Here is a 20413-nt window from a genome sequence, read left to right as displayed (position 1 = left end):
CAAGACGAAATAGTCATTTATCTCTAGTTCAAGTAACTCTTGTGCGTGAAGTAAGGAAAAATTTCCGAATTTTTTGTCTCCTATCCAGTACTACCACATGACTTTACATTTTCATGTAATTGTAATGTAGCAATTGGTTATTGCACCTGGCTTTGGATATTATAACAAAAACAAGGTAAATAAATTGCTTATAATGAAATAGTAATTTATTTTTCAATGATGAAAAGTTTTAAGGAGTCATGATTCACTAGCACTATACCAAGAATCGCACTTAAGTTAAATGAATGCTGAAATCACTGAAAGTGTAAAATAAGCTATAGCCTTAGGCTGTTCCATATACGAATAATGAAGTTCGACATAGAAAACATTGATATATCGCAAACTGTGGGCGGGCTCAACAGTTGCGTGACAAATTCACCTTCTCACAGATGTAACGTTTCTCTCATTACCAGTAGGTGTGCACACATCGGCTGTGATCGATTTTCGATGGTTCAGGGACCTTCAATCGTTGTTCACTGTTGCACGTGTAACATTTTTGCGCCCACGCGCTTTTATTTCGAATGTAGCGTACAGTTAATTTAAGGTTTATCGCAGGTCCGTTCCATTAATGAGGGAAAGAAATGCGTGAACGTACAGAACTCATGTAAGTGGCCACGCACATTATCGTATAAATATATCAGTAGTGGGTTTATTTTAATGTTTGACCGTATTGCCCATATCTGCAAGTGGTGCGTTACAAAATACAACGTGCATTTACATTCACCAATGTCCATCTAAAGCACGACACAGTTTATATCAGCCATCAACCTTTCGATGGTGCATGGGCTGCAATCTTTCAGTGTTCACACTGCAGCGGATCGTACCTGAAACCTTTAACTACGTGAGTAACAAAGCCATTTCCGAATAACGTACCAGAAACATGAAAATACACTGACGCGTGTTCTGAAAATTTTTCAGTGAAAATAACCAGTTAGACTTTACATTTGATAACTGTTAACAATAAGTGTACAGGCAGTACTAACAGTGTGAACAAACACTTTTCATTTGTAAGATAGTGCAGAACACTTCTATAACAATTCTTTGGTCCGATTCTTCATAATTTTGAAACCATTCCGCAATTTTTGCAAATAAAACAAAAGAAATGCTCACTATCAGCTCTATGCTAATGAATATACACGTATTTCTGTCCATTAACTTACTACGAAAAAGGCTTGAAAAAGTTTTCCATGAACCAGGCGCTAAATGGCTTTTCAGTTACAGCATTGGTTTCTGTCACCAATGCATCAAATACAACCACTTTTAGAGGTGCATGTGCATTGATTGAAAACATTTTGGGAACAGACACTTTGTATTTACCTTGCAGTCGTATGACATATGACAGGGTTACATTGACAACTTTTTAATTAATTGCGAACACTGTTTTCCAAGAACCATCTCATATAGCATCTTTCTGTGTTCTAAGAGGACCCAGCATACAAGATGGATGGAAAAATCCATTTATGTGTTGAAAAATTTATGATCCGTGATGAAGCTGAATTACGACAAACACATATTGTAGTAAATAAGTAGGGAAATAGATTTTTTTTACTTAGTCAAACCAAGAACAACTTGCCTTGTGATAAGTCTGTGTTCTTCAGTTTTTCAAACAGCGAAGGGATTAGCAGATTTCTTTTTTCATTGCCTGAAAAATATATATTACATGCAACTTCATTTTTATGCAAGTTATTTAATTATAAAAAACTGAACTGGAAAAAGGAACGACTGACTAAACAGAACGAAACCAACAGAACGAGACTGAGGTGGAAACGAGAGATTAGGAACTAGATCGAGGAACGAGAGCGACTGAACGAGACCGAGGTGGGAATAAGAGTGGCCACAGCCAGTGGTGATCGATCGTTCCAAGGAATGAGACCGCCCACGACGAAAGTGAACGGTGAACGACCGCTCCTGTGAAAGAGTGAATAGTGAACGATGGTTCTTTTCGGTCCGTTAACGTGAACCACTCCTTTGGACCCACAACCGACCCCTACTTCCCAATGCTTTTATTTGAGCTTTTTCTACGTCCTTAGTAACTTGTTGGTTCTTCGCAGACTTCTCAGTTTCCGGTTATGTCATCCTGTTGTGTCTAATGCTTGTTGTTGGGATTCTTTCAAAGTGTTAAAAAATTTCAGTCTTTGTTTCCTAATGTCTGCTGCTAGGTAGGCAATTTCTGTTGTTCCACGGGATTTGATTGTGTACCCGTCAGTTTCTGGGTCAAAATTTTATTCTAATTTCATTTTTCCTTCTGAACAGTTTTGCAATCGAGCTTTTCTGTAGAGTATTACAATTCCCTTTGCTTATATAGTTTTAGGCTACCGTTTTGAACCACTCTGTGTGTGGACATGCACCTGCTGTGGACGTCACTTGATCTCCCGTGTACTCTGCTGAGTTTCTGTAATTTAACTGTCTCCGCTTTCTTGCAGAGAGTTGTACTGCACTTAGATACTTAAGAGATGTCTCTTTACTGGAGACGAATAAGGTTGAGGAACAAAGTATAGCACACAATTAGTTTTATGCTTACTAAAATAGTACGCAAAAAACACAAACTGCTTACACATGTGCAAAAGCATAGAATTACGTGGAAAGAAATGAATGACTTTGTTACCATTATACCAAAGGTTATTCTTAGCGAGACTGAACTTTTCACAGACATTCGGTAAGCATCTTTGTTCAATTTAAAAAGAATTTATGTTGCTTCCTTTATGATAATTGCCGGCCTGTTCAGAAGCTTTGTCATTGTGCTCCAGTTATATGCTTCGGTATTCATCATAGCTAGTCTATTATAGTTACTAAGTATGCCACCCGAGAATTTGTGGTTGTACGCCCAGGTAACAATTAACTTATACACTGAAATGTCACGCTGGAAGTAAGAAAGTAATAAATATATTGAAATGTAAATTTAAAACAGTACAGAAGTAGTCGCCAGACATCGATGCTAAATTTTTTCTATCACTTAGGCCAGTACCAGTTTTACAAGTGATGAAATCACTGCATACTGCTGTAACAGTTTTTCCTCTTCGGTGTTCTTTGCAAGTCACTGCAGAATTAAATACTATACTTAATCTTTTGCACAACAATGTCAATAAACGTCTGCTTCTTTTAATTAAGGGGGTGCATTAAATTTTAAGTGCAACAGTAACTAAAATTGTTAAAAAATATATTCGTTTAATTCAGTTGGAGCCGGCCGTTGTGACCGTGCGGTTCTAGGCGCTTCAGTCTGGAGCTGCGTGACCGCTACGGTTGCAGGTTCGAATCCTGCCTCGGGCATGGATGTGTGTGATGTCCTTAGGTTAGTTAGGTTTAAGTAGTTCTAAGTTCTAGGGGACTGATGGCCACAGATGTTAAGTCCCATAGTGCTCAGAGCCATTTGAACCATTTGAACAATTGAGTTGGTCATCAATAATGACATTTTAAGAGAGCAAGACTCGTTTCTCGAATTAGCATATATACATATTTGTATTTCTTCTATATTGGGACTGTGTGTTGTAAGGTACCTTACACTTTAAGAACGGCTTAGGCCATGTTCAGAGGGATTATCAGGTGACAAAGATAAATTCAGGTAGTCTGCGATAGAACTGTGGAGGGAATTACGTTTGTGGGTCTGATAATCTCAGAATTACTACTTTCAACTGACTTACTCTATAACCATCGTGACCACGGTAGAAACCGCTTGGGTGATATACATTTTGTGCAGGTACGCTCCCACAGCCCGCAAGTGTTTGAAATTTGCCATATAATTCAGTTGGAGCCGGCCGTTGTGGCCGTGCGGTTCTAGGCGCTTCAGTCTGGAGCTGCGTGACCGCTACGGTTGCAGGTTCGAATCCTGCCTCGGGCATGGATGTGTGTGATGTCCTTAGGTTAGTTAGGTTTAAGTAGTTCTAAGTTCTAGGGGACTGATGGCCACAGATGTTAAGTCCCATAGTGTTCAGAGCCATTTCAACCATTTGAACAATTGAGTTGGTCATCAATAATGACATTTTAAGAGCGCAAGACTCGTTTCTCGAATTAGCATATATACATATTTGTATTTCTTCTATATTTGGACTGTGTGTTGTAAGGTACCTTACACTTTAAGAACGGCTTAGGCCATGTTCAGAGGGATTATCAGGTGACAAAGATAAATTCAGGTAGTCTGCGATAGAACTGTGGAGGGAATTACGTTTGTGGGTCTGATAATATCAGAATTACTACTTTCAACTGACTTACTCTATAACCATCGTGACCACGGTAGAAACCGCTTGGGTGATATACATTTTGTGTAGGTACGCTCCCACAGCCCGCAAGTGTTTGAAATTTGCCATATACCAGAATAACGAAGAGCTGTGATATATACATGATTATTAACTACTGATTTCGATAATAAAGTCTTCAGGTACCGTAAAATCACTTGCAGCAACCTGCATGCCAAACATTCTTGTTGAGTATTCAAATAAAATGAAAACTATGAAGTTGATTAAAGTTGATTCAGTAATGGAATTCACTACTGACAGTATTAGTCAAAGATGAATATTTTATTTGACATCATAGTAAGAAACGCGCCATACAGATTGTGGTAAATTGTTTTAAGATACCTTAAGATGAACAAATGGTCGAAAACGGGTGTAATAACAGATTTAAGGATTCTGAAATATGACGTTTTCCAAATATTTTGTTGTTGCTGCTGGAGCTAGGTGTTCATCTTTGTTATGACAGCACAGATGGACACTGATTCCCGCTCTGAACATGGAGAAAACGATGCAACTAACATGAATAACATACTCAACAGTTATTTCTTACTTCAGTAAATCTTTTGAAACAGCCCAAATTAGAAAGTTCTCCAGTCTGCTACAAACCAGGGAACTGCTCGCAATCGAAAATCATTGTGTCTCGATAGTGGCTGTGCTCTGTTAGCAACACGGACACGTACTGTAGAGTGAACAGTTAATCAATGTCTCGCGTATCTCATTGCTTATAGCACTGCTACACTTATTAGACAAGACTTACCGTCTCGTCGACAACAAGGTCTTACTGAATTATGATTCGAAAACAATAGAGGAAATAACTGACTTAGACTTTTTCCAAAATAATCATTGGCACCAGCTGTTTAGGAAAATCACTCCTTTCTGAATACGAAACGATTCTGCTAACCACTGCTTCATCTAGCGTGGTGCTGTAGATTCATGCAGCGAATTGTAAACACGTTCTCCACAGTGTCTGGATACTCAGAAAAGAGCTCTGAATGAGAAAAAAATTAGTTATTTAGTATTCGACTTTATTCACTACACGACTTAAACTGCCCAATAAACGCATCCTAGCTTATCGACTCAGATAACGTAGACGAATGTATGAGTGATCGTAAGGCTGTGATAGCAACGATAACCACTGGTTTTATAAGGAATATTGAAAAAAAAGGAAAGTATATTTGCTTAGAAAGTGTGACAGGATACAAATTGCACTATCTGTCGTAAGCATCAAATATTCCGTGCTGAGGACGAAGACGTAGTGCACAAATGGGAAAAATTCAGAAGCATCGTATAGTATGCCTTAGACAACCTACTTCTGAGCAATTTCATAAGGTATGAGAAAGAACCGCTGTGGTTTAATAGCCGTACTACAAAACTGCTGTATAAACAAAGAGAGCTGCATCACAAATTTAAGAGACGTCTAAACCTAGTTGACAAACGAAAGCTGAACGAAGTGAAAATGACAATAAGGAGATCAATGAGAGAAGCGTTCAGTGACTTTAAGAGTAAACTTTTGGCAGCCAATCTGAGTAACAGGTTCTGGTCTTATGTAAAATCAGTAAGCGGTTCGAAATCCTCTATTCATTCACTCCACGATCATACTGGTACCGAAACGGAAGATAACACAAAGATGGCCAAATACTGATTTCGGTCTTCCCAAATTGTTTCTCCGCGGGGTATAATAACACGATCCCTTCTTTTTATGGACGTCGAAATGGTAGATATTGAGATCTCCGACCACGGAATAGGAAAGCAACTACAATCGCTTAGTTGTGGAAAGATATCAGGAGCATATAACATGCCCATAAGATTTTAATATTATGTGAAAGATCCCCTTCCAGCAGCATTTTATCTTAGATTGCTGGAGCAAGGAGCGCACATGCCGATAGGAAAAACGCGCATTTCATTCCCGTTTTCAAGAAGAATCGTGGGACAGTTGCTCATAATTATAGGTCTATATCGTTGACGCCAATTTGTTGCAGAATTATGGAAAACGTTTTAAGCTAAAGAATTGTGACGTTTTTAGAGAACAAAAATATCTCCTCTATAAAAATCAACAAGGATTACGCAAACAGAGATCTTGCGAAACTCCGCTCGCTCTATTTGTCAATGAGAACCATAGCTCTGTAAACAAAATGCTAAGGTTGATGCCGTGTTTCTTGACTTCAGGAAGGCACTTGACACCTTTCCGCATTACCGTTTAGTAAAAAAAGTAGAACTTACCGAGAATCGGACCAGATTTGCGACCAGGTTCAAGACTTACTTGCAACGGACGAAAACTGACAGCTGTAAAGGTAATTTCGGAGTACCCCGAAGAAGTGTGACAGGACCATTACTGTATATATATATATATATATATATATATATATATATATATATATATATATATATATATATATATATATATATATATACGTCAAAAAAGTTTCGCATCATCCCGTTCCCAGAACTCCTGAAGATGGACGTAGACTGCGGGTATTGTATCACAGACACTGTCCCTGTGAATGTTCATAGATGTCACTAAACCAGTCCAAAGATGTAAACAACGATGAATGAACAGCACCTATTGGACGGAGGGGCTCTGACAGCCGATCAGTTACAGTCATGTCACCAGGAAGGAGGTACATGGCTCTTGTTGTCTGTAGTGCAACCATGCCTTGATGGTCAATACCGCGGTTCGATCGCGTCCGCATTGTTACTCTGTACCGGGAAGGGCTCTCAACAAGGAATGTGGCCAGGGGTGTCGGAGTGAACAAAAGCAATGTTGCTCGGACATGGAGGAGATACAGAGAGACAGTAATTGTCGATGACCTGCTTCGGTCAGGCCGCACAAGAGCTACTACTGCAGTGGGTGACCGCTACCGACGGATTATAGCTGGGAGGAACCCTGACAACAGAGCCACCATTCTGAATAATGCTTTTCGTGCAGCCTCAGGACGTCGTGTTACGACTCAAACTGTGCGCAATAGGCTGCATGATGCGCAACTTCACTCCCGACGGCCATGGCGTGGTCCAACTTTGCAACCACGACGCCATGCACTGCGGTACAGATGGGCCCAACAACATGTCGAATGGACCGCTCAGGATTGGCATCACGTTTTCATCAATTAACGGCTCATATGCCTTCAACCAGACGATCGTCGGAGACGTGTTTAGAGGCAACCCGGTCACAGTGAACGTCTTAGACACACTGTCCAGCGAGTGCAGCAAAGTGGAGGTTCCATGCTGTTTTGGTGTGCAATTATATAATTTGGAGACGTACACCACTGGTGGTCATGGAAGGTGCCGTAACTGCTGTATGATACGTGAATGCCATCCCCTGAACGGTAGTGCAACCATATAGGCAGCATATTGGCGAAGCATTCGTCTTCATGGCCGACAATTCGCGACCACATCGTGCACATCTTGTGAATGAATTCCTTCAGGAAAACGACATCCATTGAGAGAGTGGCCGGCATGGTCTCCAGATTTGAACCCTATCGATCATGCCTGGGATTTATTGAAAACGGCTGTTTATGAACGACGTGACCCACCAAACACTCTGAGGGATCTACGCCGAATCGCGTGTGGAACAATCTGGACCAACAGATGAACTTTATGAACTTGTGGTGTAAGTAGGCTGTTTAGGTTTTTATATTGGTAACGCCACGTAGCGCTCTGTATGAAAATCACTGGCTGTGCTGTGTGCAGTCTGTGGCTAGTTTGCATTGTTGTTGGCTATTGTAGTGTTGGGCAGCTGGATGTTAACAGCGCGTAGCGTAGCGCAGTTGGAGGTGAGCCGCCAGCAGTGGTGGATGTGGGGAAGTGAGATGGCGGATTTTTGAGAATGGATAATCTGGAGGTGTGTCCATCAGAAACAGTACATTTGTAAGAATGGATGTCATGAACTGCTATATATATTATGACTATTAAGGTAAATACATTGTTTGTTCTCTATCAAAATCTTTCTTTTGCTAAATATGCCTATCAGTAGTTAGTGCCTTCAGTAGTTTGAATCTTTAGCTGGCAGTAGTGGCGCTCGCTGTATTGCAGTAGTTCGAGTAACGAAGATTTCCGTGAGGTAAGTGATTGATGAAAGGTATAGGTTAATGTTAGTCAGGGCCATTCTTTTGTAGGGAGTACTGAAAGTCAGATTGCGTTGCGCAAAAAATATTGTGTGTCAGTTTAAGCACAGTCATGTATAATTATCCTGAAGGGACGTTACATATGTCAACCCTTAGCCGAGGATACCTCACCGGAATCTTCTGATTTTTTCTTTTAGTTTGTGTAATTAGTGTAGCTTTTGTTTATTGCTAGTGCGTAATTGTAGAGAAAATCTCCTTTGTAGTTGCAGTCTTTCATTGTTGTACAGTAAAACAGTTGTGGCATGCATGTAGATTTGCACCAAGTATTTCGCAGCTGCACTTGCAATTAACTAGATATTATTTTCAGTGCTATGTTTATTTGTTCTCTTATTTTTGCTCTTCAAATTGTGCTTTTCTGTGTTATCATGTGAAATATTGTGACAATAATGGCGTGTGAAAAACGTAACACTGGGCTCCAAAGTAAACTGAGATATAATAGTGACGACGAGCGTAGCTTATCAGCACCACTGTATAATGAATTAACAGACATTCAAAGTAGTAATTTGGTAAATGTGCATAGCGAAATGGAGCGGGCGGCAAATAATGATGTAGACAGTGAAACAAGTAGTGAATGGGGAAGCATTATCGATCGATCGGTCAGCAACAGCTCGCCTCAGGAATCCGAAATGACAGAACACAATATTGCAAATACTGTAGACTCAGGTTTTGGGTCCTCGCCGTATTCTCAGACGAGTCAAGACACATTTTCTGCTTGTCAAAATGTGAATGTTGCCGGTGAAAATGCACTGCCAAAAAGCATAGAGAAACAGATTCCAGACACTAATACATTATTATTGCAATTAATGCAACAAATGGAACAAAATCAGAGACAAACACAGCAAAAGCTTCAAAAGTTAGACATCACACTTGAACAAACACGTGAAGATTTAACTACTGAGTTACATAACATTGAATCGAAATGTCAAAAAGTCTGTAATGACGTATAAACACAAATTTGTGAGCATTTGCAACCTATTTTTTCGCGGCATGAAAATGCATTACAGAATCACGAAGCAGCCATAAAAGAACTGCAAACTATTGTTCATGAAAATCATGAGACCGTGCAAGCTAAAACTGACTCATTTTCATCTACCGATTCGGTTACGCAACTTGCAAAAACTCAGGAAAACTTAAACGACACAGTAGATACTCTGAAAATTGGTTCAGAAAGACACATGGAGGAAATTAGTTCATTATCAGAAAAAGTAGCTGAACTTTCGGATCAGTTAAATAATTTATCTACGAAGGTAGATGATGATCTGAATGACACAAAACCGGTAGTCTTTAATGACACAGAAGAGTGCGAAAAAACTAGGAAATTCAAGCAAAATAAGAATCAAATTAATACGCAACACCAAAGAGAAATACGGGAAGTACAAGATCAGCTGACACAGGTAATACAAGAATTACGTATATCAGAGGACACTCGCGCTCCAATACGGAAAGAGGGACACAGAAATACGGAACAGCCATAAAATAATAACACAGGGCACTTCGGAAATTGTGAAAGAAATTGGGAAGGTACACCGAATTTTGAGATGGAACCGCCGAAACGACGTAACAATGACCGACATGCGTCTCGCAGACATGATGATTTTGACTATAAGCTGTTTATTACTACACGTAAATTCAAAACATTTAAGAATTCTGGCAACGACATTCATCCACAAGCATGGCTCCATCCATCAATTCTCTTATTGTTTTCCTCCCAACTGGTCTTTAGAGCACAGATTAGAATTTATGTGTGTCTACTTAGAGAATGAACCAGCTGTAAGGATGCGATCGGTCATTCACGATTGCCACAGTGAAGGAGAATTTTACCATGCCTTCCTCTCAGCATATTGGTCTCAAGCCACACAAGACCGAGTAAAACACGGCATCATAATGAGGAAACATTTCGAACAATCTGAATTTTCCAGTCTTGTGAAATATTTTGAAGACATGTTGCACAAGAATCAGTACCTGTCAAACCCATACAGCCCCTCAGAACCCATCCGCATTTGCTTAATCAAATTACCTGAACATTTACGACATATTATTTTGGCAGGGCGTTGCAAAGACGACATTGAACCTTTTCAGGGACTCTTACAAGAACTAGAAATTGACATTGACAATCGCGGAACGCGAAAACAAGAACACAACAATTACAGGTCACATCCGTCGCAATTCCGCGATGAAAGAAATAATAACTGGACAAGACAAGGCTATTCTCACAACACAAATCGTGACCAAAACAAACTCCACCCGTATGACAACCGTCGGCAGAGTAGTAATAATTACAGGGAAAGATCACCTCTCCGCAGTAATGTCTATCACAGAGACAATCAGAGAAACAGACAATATGGGAACTAAAATAAATATTAACAAGGGAGACAGAATAACTTTAGACGCAACGGTCCAGCGCGCAGTTACGATTCAGGGAGAAAATCTCCGCCATGTGACCGACAAGAAAGAAACTATGGAATCTACCGACATGACGACAGACGATATGATCGTAATGATAGACCTGAATTGCATCAGAACTGGCGGGATTCAAACAGGGCAGAGCCCTCTCGACAAGGTGTTGTAGAAGTTATGTCTCGAAATCCCAATAACGACGCGCGCCAACAAAGACACAATAGGCAATGACTCATACCGCTGGCAGCCACAAAACGTATTTTTGAAACTGGCGACGCAGCTGCCGTAGCTAGTAATTACGTAAAAATGGAAGACATTAGGGATATCTTACTCCAGGAACACGACGTAAAACATAACAACATTGCATATCATGTGATTCACATTACAGTAAATGACGTAAAATTTACGGCAGTACTTGACTCTGGCAGTCCCATTTTAGTAATTAGTGAAACAGCCTTTAGCAAATGCAAGAAATCGAACGATTGTACAGCACTTCCGTTACGTAAGATTAAATTACAAGGTGGAATCTTTGGAAAAAGTGTAGATGTACGCCAACAAACCAACTTAGAATTCTTTTGTGAAAGCCACAGCTTCTCTATGAACTTTCTTATTGTTCCATTATTGTCGACGGAAATTATATTGGGAGTAGACTTTTTGAATGAATACAAAGCAATCTTAAACTTTCACGAAGCTGAAATAAGTTTAGAGAAAGAAGGTAAGTCAATAGCTTTGAAATTTGGAGATTGGCTCTCAAACCATGACGAGGAAATTAATCGGCTTTACCTTCTGTTAGACAACAGTTCGGAGTTTTCTACGGAACTAGACACCAACAATCACTCTGCAAGTACTGGCAGGGATGATATCGACGGCGCATTTGATACTAATGAGTTAATTCAGAATAAAATTCAAACAATTGAGAATTGTAACGATACTGATAGGCAGGACCTTTTTGAGATTTTACAAGCACATTCCACAGTTTTTACTCACAAAACAGGAACAATCAAGGCATTTCAGTACCAATTCCTTGTTCGTGAGCATACTAAATTTTGTGTTAGACCATACGTAATTCCAGCACATTATAGGGACCGTGTTAGAACAGAAATACAATCTATGCTTGACGAGGGCATTATTGAGCCTGCAGTAAGCTCATACAACATTCCATTACATGTTGTTGAGAAGAAAAATGGATCGATCAGGCTGGTCTTAGATTCGAGACAAATCAATACTATCATCATTCCTGAAACAGACAAGCCGCAAACGATGGAAGAACTTCTTCAAAATTTTAAAGGTGTAAAAGTGTTGTCTTCTATTGATCTCAGATCCAGCTTTTATCAGATCGAGCTTCATCCAGAATGTAGAAAATACACAGCTTTTCTTTGTTTCGGCGTTTGTTATCAATTTCGGAAACTTCCTTTTGGTTTGAACATTTCTTCGGCAGCGTTCATTTACGGGCTAAATTCCATATTACCTGATTTCTTAAAACGTCACATCACCTTATATGTGGATGATATTCTAATAGCAGAAGCGTCATGGGAACAACATAATCGCATCCTCAACAGTTTGGTTCGTATTTTTGCAGAATCTAGAATTACAGTTAACTTGGAAAAGTCTGAATTCGGCAGGACAAAGGTGAAGTTTTTGGGAGATATTATTTCTTCTGAAGGCATTCAGCCAGATCCTGGAAAGTTAGAAGCAATCAGAGCCATTCCAGTTCCATCCACAAAAAAACAAGTCCGCAGTTTTCTAGGTCTCGTAAATTTTTACCGTCGTTTTCTGAATATGCTAATTCTAGTTACACCAAAACTTTGTTCTCTCACTGGAAAAAATACTATTTGGAACTGGGATGAACAAGCACAGTTGGAAGCCAATTCTTTGAAAGAATCGCTACTTAACGCGCCAATACCAGCTCATCCAGATCTGTCACAAGATTTCTGCCTTAGCACGGATTCTTCTAAAGTCGGTCTTGGTGCCCATTTATTTCAAGAAGCGACGGAAAATGACACTACTGTTCAGAAAACCATTGCTTTTGCTAGCAGAGTGCTAACAAAATCTGAAAAAAATTATTCCGTTACTGAATTAGAAGCTTTAGCTATCGTTTGGGCATTTAACAAATTCCGTTTCTTTCTTTCTGGTAAGCAAGTAAAAGTATACAGTGATCATCGTGCATTACAATTTCTTATGTCTTCAAAATTAAATCAGGACAGGTTAAAACGTTGGGCATTGTTTCTGCAAGAATTCCACTTCACAATAGTCTACATTCCCGGCAAGGAGAACATTGTTGCGGACGCACTGTCACGTGCACCGGCTGGGCTTGAGAAAAGTAGCACAGAAGGCAACCTCGAGAAAAATTTTAGTATTCTTTACATTCAGGAAGTCGCCTTTGAAAACTTCATCACCACATCTTTAAAGGACATTGCTCATGAACAAGATAAAGATCCGATTTGGAAAGACATCAAAAGCAAATGGCATGAAAAGACACACACACAGATTCGACATTATTATCTGGTTAGAAACAACATACTGTTCAAACGCTGCACTGTTGATGAGAAGCTATGGGTACTTTGCATTCCTGACGACTTTGTTAATAAGCTCATACGGTACATTCATTTCAGCTATGCACATTTTGGCCCACGAAAATGTTATCATATTCTTCGGACGACTTGTAATTTTAACAATATGAAAAAGAGAATTCGAAGAGTCTTGTCTATTTGTAAACTTTGTCAAAAGGCGAAAGCATCTACTATCTCACATCGTGTTCCGTTGTTTCCTATCATTCCTCCTAAATTAAAAGAATTTGCTGCTGTTGATCTCTTGGGACCCCTTGTCAGAACATCGAATGGATTTCCATTCGTTCTAGTCGCTGTTGAACTTACTTCAAAATTTGTTTCTTTCACTCCGTTACGTAAAGCCACTGGACAGTCTGTATCCAACACCTTTGTTAAAAATTTCTTACGTGAAGTTGGACACGTTAGTAAAGTCATTTCAGATAACGGACCGCAATTCAGATCTGGTGCTTGGTCACGTATGCTTCAGAACCATAAAATCAAACCTGTTTTTATTTCATTGTACTCACCACATTGTAATCCGTCTGAACGGATTATGATAGAAATCAGTAAGCTTGGCAGACATTATTGTCACAGAAAGCATCAGCATTGGGACAGATATTTACACTTATTTCAAAACGTGCTGAATGAAATGCCTCATGACTCCACTGCTTTACCACCTATTCTTGTACTGAAGAATGAAGAACCACCGAACAGAATCAGAGAGCTTGTACCTTTTCCGAATACACGTAAACTTCAACACAAAGACATAATTGATTTGGCTATTAAAAATATAAATTATGCAGCAGACAAAAGGAGGAAACTACACGGTAAATCAAATGCAAAGAAACTATATATTGGTCAGAAAGTTCTCATTGAAACTCATTCATTGTCACTTAAGAAGAAACACTTGAGTCACAAATTCTTTCTGATGTACAATGGACCTTACAGAATCCGACGTATACCACATGATAATTGCGTTGAAGTTGAAACTCTGCGTACTAGGAAGAGTAAAGGTTTACACCACATTTCACATGTGAAACCGTTTATTGAAAGATAATCTGCTACTTTGTCTTTGCCATAAAATTTTTCACTTCACGCTACTAGTACAATTTGTCAAACTAAGAAACTGTTAACATGTAACAATGTTTTGAAGTTAACTATCCAGTCTAGGACCTAGGGTGCATATTTAGACAGTATTTACGAGTGCATTGTTATAGTGAACAGACGACCCAGTGTTATTGTGTGTGTACATTCTTGCTTGTTAGTCGCACGATTACGTAACGACTATAAGGCTCACATACTTATAACATATACCGGTACTGCTAATGAGATTTTAATGCAACATTTTGGTTTACTTGAAAATACATTCTGGATTTAAAGTACTTTCTGAGAGATACCAGGTTACACAGTGGTTAGTTTATTTGACAGCTACACGATTATATCACGACATTACTAATGATTGATACAATTTATATTATTGATTTTGCACTGTATGTTTTATATCTGCACAGTTTTTCTGTATTATTGTGGAAAGTAGAACATGTTTCAGTAGCAACTTTTGTGGTATAGCTAGAATGAGACAGCCTTTTCCATAGCACAACAATACGTTACAGCACAGTACTATCTTCATCACGGCAATAAGCGTAATAACTCAGATATCTATATGCAAAGCATTTCAGTTTTGTTTATGAGGTAAGTACATTGACTTCAGCACAACTTTGCTTACAATGGACGATAACTACGACACTTCCATAGAATTATCTTACAGCAAGACGCACATTTAGCGCTACAGGACACGCATTTGAGTGATTAATTTTTTACTTAAAACATTTATTTTTAAAGATTTTTGTATTACAAAGAAAGTTTTCCGTGATACATTTCATTCCATTGCTGTAATCTGTAACACCTGAGGGTACAATTACATTAATCCTCAGGGAGGTACACGCTTACTTTGTGTACCATGTGTTTGGCAAGCTCAAGGAGCCCTAGCTAATATGGTATTTGCTTATACAACTTTACACATCAGTGCCATATTTCTCTAACACAAAAATTACACAGATATCTGATCATTTAACAGAGAGACAAACATTTTTTTACTACATCAGTGACACATGTTTACGTAATTACATAGTTGGATAACTTCACACTTATGAAAGTGTATTTTGTCTGTACTTTGTGAACTGTTCATATTTTTTTCGGAACCATTGTGATACTATGAGAGCTTTGAATGATGTATTTGGTATGGGATCATGAGGTAGATGACACTATTGAAATGAGCAGATAATTTTTTTTAGGTTTTGACATTATTGCAGAAAGCTACGGCCTTTTAGAGACTTGACTAAGGTGTTATGATGTTATTTTTATGACGACGATCTGTATTATGCTGTTGAGGTATGTTTATGATCAATAAGCTGATGCTTTATGAGGAATTTGATTATGCTATGTATTTATTATGATGAAATATGTATATGTGTAATAAGGTAAGTAATAATGAGTAGTGGTTAGGGACTCTGACTTGTGAAAAGGATGTTGGAAACCAAGAATCGTACTTTAAGAGATATGAAATGTGTGTAAGTGCGTGAGTGTATCACAATGCCGGCCAAAATTTTTTGGACACTGTTATATTTATAGGATTTTGTTTCTACAGATTTGTAACGCAAACATTTCGACCTGTGAAACTTTATTTGTATCAAACTGTCACTATAGCGGAAACTGATCCTGTAAATATTTCGGTAAGGAAGGTAGGTCCCTGTAAGCACCCATCTGCGCGACAGTCGCCTGGAAAAAAGCCATTATTGTGTGCCTTTCAGAGGCACAAGTGGAAAAAAAGGAGAGGCCATTAACCTCGCTATTGACAATCCTTTCTAGAAAGCATCACACATACGACATGCTCATTACTTGTAAAGATACTTACATCTGCACACCTGATTATGGCAAGCGTCTTTCTACGAGAGTTGAGAGATTTCTACTAACTTATGAAATGCCACATGACTATTGAATGATATTTTTATGCTTTCCTTTGTACATAGATGCTTATTTCATTTGATATCTGGTTTCCAGCTGTGTTGCAACATTGGTTTTATAAAATAAAATTAAATGCATTTGCTAATGTGAACACTTACTGCTAACAGATCTATAAAATAATAATTTTATGATCCACATTCTTCGAAAAAGGAGCACTTGGAATGGAAAGAACAATAAGAAGGGATTAATAACAGTAACTGCATACATAATTTTCTTTTCAACTACTTGGTAATTTTTTTGGTAGAGTAATTATCGTGATGCATCACTCTAGTGTTGAGATGTGACATAGGTATTGAACAAGGCCATTTTTACTGTAATATTTTTTCTGCTTGAGCTTTGTCATGTTTAGATATAAGTTATTGCATTTGCTGCTGCTGTTTGCCAGGCATAGTGCTACTGAATTTCACTTTTTATTACTCTGTTAAGCCAGTTTTATTACTGATTTACTTTTCTTTTTGCTGCACATTGGCTCATATTAGTGATAATGTTGCATTTTCTTTGCTAACTTATATATATATATATATATATATATATATATATATATATATATATATATATATATATATATATATATATATATACTGCTGCTTACTTTGCCAATTTCCATTCTTTGTCATTGCTGTTTGTGTTAATTGTTTTGTGCTGCTGCATTGCCTCGTTCCTTAGTTTAGCATCTGAGCTCAGTAGATTTAAGTTAGCTTATGATGGGGTTGGCTATATAAGAGAACGAGTTGTGATGAATTGGAAGAAATGCACTGAGAAGCTATAAGAAAATGGTTTGCCCAAAAAAGTATTTTGAAAGAGGATATGAACAAAAAAGTAGGGTTTAGGGACAACAGGTTTAGGTCGGATTTTCTTGGAAATAAATGATGAGGTAAGATAATGGAAAATAAATAATGAGGTATGAAATATGTGAGCATATAAATACAGAAAGCATGCTTGGATAGGATTTTTTTGGTGGAAACAAATGTTGAAATAAGATGAAAGATCTATGGAATGAAGTTTTGTGTTGGACTGCAGTAACAAATGTTACACTGAAAACAAACCCTGCCCTTTCCTCTTGTGTTATTCTGCTAAGTGTTTGTGTACTCTTGTATATTTGTGTTTTTCCTGTCTTTATGTGTTTAGCTGATATGAGTTATGTTGTGGAATTTTTCTAATAATATGTTATTTTCTTTGTAAAGATGCTTAGACATTATTTATTCTGTTGTGTTTTAATGCTCATGTGTGAAGTTGATGTTTCAAAAGTTATTCTGATCTTTTATGTATTTACTTATGTCATAATTCCTGTAACACTGATGTATATGTTTATTTCTATTGTTTTGTAAAGCCTGTATTACTACAAATGTTATCTGTATTATTATGTTTTTAATGATGTATTTTTTACCTTTGTTATTGTATTATTATGTTTGTAATTGACACCAGTTCATCAAATTAAGTACCTTGTAAAGTTACATTTCACTGCACACGTTGCTGTTGGTCATAGTATATGGACAATATCGACTGATAGTGTATGCACGTGTGTTAATAATTCAGCAAGGGACTGGATAACAGCATTGCTGGTTCTAAGGACATTTCAAAAAAAATTTTGTGAGTGCACAAGTGGTGGTTTATGGACTTACTATATTCTCCACAAGACTCTTCGATGGTGATTGTGCACCTGCACAGTTGCAACAGATGGCTGCTGGCCGTCTCTACAAGGACTACAGTCGGTCTGCACGTTTGATGGCCCACCAATACCATTATCTCTACAAGGACTGCAGTGGCTCTGCACTTCTGGTGGCCCACCAATACCGTAATCTCTACCAGGACTACAGTGGGTCTGTTCTGCGATGACCTACCTACCAATATTCTTCAAAACTTCGACTGACTCTGCTATGGGTTTGCTCTGTTGTGGCCCATTACCTGTCTGCATGTCAAGAGTCAGCACAGTCTTCCCGTTGGAAGGACAACTCTACTTCTTCAAGACTGCATGGAAATCCATTACTTCCATGTGCATTTTCTTTTACTGCTCAGACTTCGAGAAAAACACTGCTATTTTACTGTGATTAACGATCAGGACTGTCTTTATGGACTGTGAGAAAATTTTAGCTTTTGACCAACATTGTATCAATAAGTGTGTTTATTTGATTTCTTTGTTATTGTAATTATGAAAAATTTTTTCAAATCTGTATTGGCCACTGCCCAAAACAACTTGTAAAATTTTTTGTGGGGAGCATGGAGGCTATGTAAGTAGGCTATTTAGGTTTTTATATTGGTAACGCCAAGTAGCGCTCTGTATGAAAATCACTGGCTGTGCTGTGTGCAGTCTGTGGCTGGTTTGCATTGTTGTTGGCTATTGTAGTGTTGGGCAGCTGGATGTTAACAGCGCGTAGCGTTGCGCAGTTGGAGGTGAGCCGCCAGCAGTGGTGGATGTGGGGAAGTGAGATGGCGGATTTTTGAGAATGGATAATCTGGAGGGGTGTCCATCAGAAACAATACATTTGTAAGAATAGATGTCATGAACTGCTATATATATTATGACTATTAAGGTAAATACATTGTTTGTTCTCTATCAAAATCTTTCTTTTGCTAACTATGCCTATCAGTAGTTAGTGCCTTCAGTAATTTGAATCTTTAGCTGGCAGTAGTGGCGCTCGCTGTATTGCAGTAGTTCGAGTAACGAAGATTTCCGTGAGGTAAGTGATTGATGAAAGGTATAGGTTAATGTTAGTCAGGGCCATTCTTTTGTAGGGAGTACTGAAAGTCAGATTGCGTTGCGCTAAAAATATTGTGTGTCAGTTTAAGCACAATCATGTATAATTATCCTCAGGGGACGTTACAGTGGATGGTATATCACGACGAATACAGGCATGCATAAATGCAATTTTGGTCTTATGTCAAAGCGGTAGGTGGATCACTCTGTGACCATAATGGTACTGAAACAGAGGATGACAGACTAAATGCCGAAATACTAAATGTCTTTTTCCAAAGCTGTTTCACAGAGGAAGAGTGCACTGTAGCTCCTTCTCTAGATTGTCGCACAGATGACAAAATGGTAGATATCTAAATAGACGACAGAGGGATAGAGAAACAATTAAAATCGCTCAAAAGAGGAAAGGCCGCTGGACCTGATGGGATACCAGTTCGATTTTACACAGAGTACGCGAAAGAACCTGCCCCCCTTCTTGCAGCGGTGTACCGTAGGTCTCTAGAAGAGCGAAGCGTTCCAAAGGATTGGAAGGTCATCCCCGTTTTCAAGAAGGGACGTAGAACAAATGTGCACAACTATAGACCTATATCTCTAACGTCGATCAGTTGTAGAATTCCGGAACACGTATTATGTTCGAGTATAATGACTTTTCTGGAGACTAGAAATCTACTCTGTAGGAATCAGCATGGGTTTCGAAAAAGACGGTCGTGTGAAACCCAGCTCGGGTTATTCGTCCACGAGACTCAGAGGGCCATAGACACGGGTTCACAGGTAGATGCCGTGTTTCTTGACTTCCGCAAGGCGTTCGATACAGTTCCCCACAGTCGTTTAATGAACAAAGTAAGAGCATATGGACTATCAGACCAATTGTGTGATTGGATTGAGGAGTTCCTAGATAACAGAACGCAGCATGTCATTCTCAATGGAGAGAAGTCTTCCGAAGTAAGAGTGATTTCAGGTGTGCCGCAGGGGAGTGTCATAGGACCGTTGCTATTCACAATATACATAAATGACTTGGTGGATGACATCGGAAGTTCACTGAGGCTTTTTTCAGATGATGCTGTGGTGTATCGAGAGGTTGTAACAATGGAAAATTGTACTGAAATGCAGGAGGATCTGCAGCTAATTCAAGCATGGTGCAGTGAATGGCTATTGAATCTCAATGTAGACAAGTGTAATGTGCTGCGAATACATAGAAAGATAGATCCCTTATCATTTAGCTACAAAATAGCAGGCCAGCAACTGGAAGCAGTTAATTCCATAAATTATCTCTCCCAGATAATTTATGGAATGATCATATAAAATTATCATATAAAGTTGATCGTCGGTAAAGCAGATGCCAGACTGAGATTGATTGGAAGAATCCTA

The sequence above is a fragment of the Schistocerca nitens genome, chromosome 4 (assembly GCF_023898315.1).
Source record: "Schistocerca nitens isolate TAMUIC-IGC-003100 chromosome 4, iqSchNite1.1, whole genome shotgun sequence".
Lineage (NCBI taxonomy): Eukaryota > Metazoa > Arthropoda > Insecta > Orthoptera > Acrididae > Schistocerca > Schistocerca nitens.
Note: the sequence above shows the minus strand (reverse complement) of the source record.